The sequence below is a fragment of the Cicer arietinum genome, chromosome 4 (genome assembly GCF_000331145.2).
Source record: "Cicer arietinum cultivar CDC Frontier isolate Library 1 chromosome 4, Cicar.CDCFrontier_v2.0, whole genome shotgun sequence".
NCBI classification, from domain to species: domain Eukaryota; kingdom Viridiplantae; phylum Streptophyta; class Magnoliopsida; order Fabales; family Fabaceae; genus Cicer; species Cicer arietinum.
Genome location: NC_021163.2, coordinates 25,178,217 through 25,181,676, shown reverse-complemented (window position 1 = coordinate 25,181,676; position 3,460 = coordinate 25,178,217).

Here is a 3,460-nt window from a genome sequence, read left to right as displayed (position 1 = left end):
TAATAATAATAATAATAATAATAATAATAATAATAATAATAATAATAATAATAATAATAATAATAATAATAATAATAATAATATTGTCTCCTTTATATTCCTCATTTAGGCCCAATACTAAGAAAAGAATACTGAAACCCTAGCCGCTAAACATGGGTTTTTGTTTCAAGACGATTTTGTAATAATGGAATTGTCCAATATTTTATTTTAGTTCTTTTGATCTTTTGTCACAAACTTTTAAAATGTACTAGAATTATAGAAAATACCAAAGTGGTTTACATTCCGTTACGAATAATTGTCTTCATATTATTTTAATTTTGAATAAATATTTTCTTAATGATATTGAATAACGTGATTGTTACTATTTATGTAAAATGAATAAATGTTAACTATTCAAACAACAAAAGATTCATAAACGTTTCTAAGAAATAAATATTTTTTTTGTAACGTTTTGGATTAAAAATCCGGGGCGTTACATTATGGTATCAGAGCAATGATTCTCGGACTTTTGGGGTGGGACGCTTCGTGTATGTCGCATATGTTATAACATTGATTGTGTTAATTGTTTATTTCTGTAATTATTAGATTTTACTGATTTTTAAAGTGCCATTATATGCCATTAATTATGTTAATTGTTTGATTTTTTCTATTTTTGTTTTTGTTTTATTTTAGTAAGTACATAATTTCCTATTATGTATCATTGATTGTGTAATCTCTTTCAAATTTGTTATTGAATTTCTATGATTGGAAATAGTTTTAACTTTATTCTATGCAATAATTTCTTTAAAGTGCTATTATGTGTCACTAATTATGTTAATTATTTGATTTTCTATTTTTATTATTGTGTTATTTTAGTAACTACACAATTTCCTATTATGTACCATTAGGTGTGTAATCTCCTTGAAATTTGTTAATGAACATACGTCTTAAATTCTTTTGATTGAAAATAGTTTTAATTTGATTCTATACAATAATTGCTCTAAAATACTATTATGTGCCACTAATTATGTTAATTGTTGGATTTTCTATTTTTGTTTTTGTTTTATTCTAGTAAGTACTTAATTTTCTATTATGTATCATTAATTGCGTAATCTTCTTCAATTTGATATTGAATATATGCCTTAAATTCTTGTGATTGAAAATAATTTTAATTTGATCCTATGAAATAATTGTTTTTAAGTTTAATGATGCTATGCATTTAATATGATGACGTTATGAATTTACTTCTCAAGATTTGATTTTTTTTGTATTATGAATTTAATACTTGTGATTTATTGAGATTAAGAATTTATTACTTGTGATTTGAATTTTTTTAAAAAAATAATTCTTTAGATGATATGAATTTAATACTTGTGATTTAATAACGATAGGAATCTAATATTATGACATTTTGAAATTTCTAATCAAGATTTGAATTTTTTAACATCATGAAATTAATACTCGTGATTTGTTGACATTAAGAATTCATTACTTGTGATTTGAATTTTTTTTTAAATTAATTCTTTATATGTTATGGATTTAATACTTGTGATTTAATAATATTATGAATTTAATATTATGACGTTACAAATTTACTAGTTAAGATTTGAATTTTTTTTTTTTATATGTTATTAATCTAATTCTTGTGATTTGTTCACATTAAGAATTTATTACTCCTGATTTGAAATTTTTTTAAAAAAATATATTCTTTATAGGTTATGAATTTAGTACTAGTGAATTAATAATATTATGAATTTAATATTATGACATTACAAATTTATTACTCAAGATTTGAATTTTTTGTATGTTATGAATTTAATACTCATGATTTGTTGACATTAAGAATTTATTATTCGTGATCTAATTTTTTATAAATAATTGTTTATATATTGTGAATTTAATACTTGTGATTTAATAATGATATAGATTTAATAGTATGACATGATGAATTTATTAATCGGGATTTGAATTTCTTTTGTTTGTATATTATTAATTTAATAACCGTTATTCATTGACGTGATTAAATTACATACTTGTGATTTGAATAATTGTTTATTTGTTATAAATCTAATGATTATGATTTAATGACCTTATGAATTTATTATTATGGTGTCATGAATTTCTTGGTCGTGAGTTGAAGTTTAAATAAATTTACTACTCTTAATCTAATTCGACGTTATGCAATAATTGCTTCTATATTTATGACGTTATCAATTAATTGCCAGGAATTGAATATTTGTTTTTTCGTTTTAAAATCACAAAAGGATTAGTTTTATTTTGCTATGATGTATTGATTTAGATTGATTTGATTTGAAAGTATACAATAATTAGTTGACCTACCCTTTAATGACGTTATTAATTAGACCAATTGAATTATAATACTTATGAATATTCCTTAATTATTTATGTTTTGTGTTATAATTTAAAATTTTGTAATAAAGACAATGCTTTAAACCTCTAACCTATATAAAATTTTAGAATCTCTAAAATAGGAGGGAAGGGTAACACCGTAAAAAGTGGAATTAGTGGGATTCTGGCTAAGGAAAGACTTGGTTATTAAGTGGTCCGTTGACCCACCTCTCTTTCCTGGGAACCCCTCTTGTACATGAATTATCGTGTGACCTGAACCTGTTGTCCCCCATAATAGAAAGAAAAAGTAACACCGTAAAGAATTGTATTAGCAGAATTCTTGGCTAAGAAAAGATTTGGTTATTAAGTGGTCCATTGACCCACCTCTTTTTCCTAGGAACCCCTCTAGTGCACGACTTACTGTGTAACTTGAACCTACTATATAATCGTGAACAAAATACTTCCTTACGAATCTTTTAATGTCTAGCTAGTTTCGAGGACGAAACTATTTTTAAGGGGGTGAGTATTGTAACATCCTCTAAATTTACTATTTAAAAATAATTAGAAATTATCAATATTAAAATACGTGTGATAATTATTTGTCTTGTTCGACTTACATTAGTTGATAAAGTTTTTAGTAATAATTATCTAGTAGAAGCTAACAATGTACTTGAAATATGTTTCATTTAACCCAATTAAATCTAGTAAGTAATTACCAACTAAGTCTATATGTTTTATTTGTTGAATATAGTGAGTGACTCGATGGTATGGTCGTCCATAATTGAATGCTAAATGTGATATGTGTTGTTAACTCATGCTACACTTAAATAAATTATAAATGACCTCGTCATGCTTATTATATCTTCAAAGACTAAGCTTCAAACTTGATTGTGGTAATTTAAATAATAATTTTCTTTTTCTTTATTACAAATTTCGAGGACGAAATTTCTCTAAGTTGGGTAGAATTGTAACATCCCAAATTTCATAATCAACTATTTTATTAATTAAATAGAATTTTAAAGAAATTAATTTGGTGTTAAAATTATTTTAGAATATATATTGATTAATTTTATGATTAGTTGTCCTTATATGTGTGAGTTTCTTATGGTTTGATAATCGTATATATATTTGA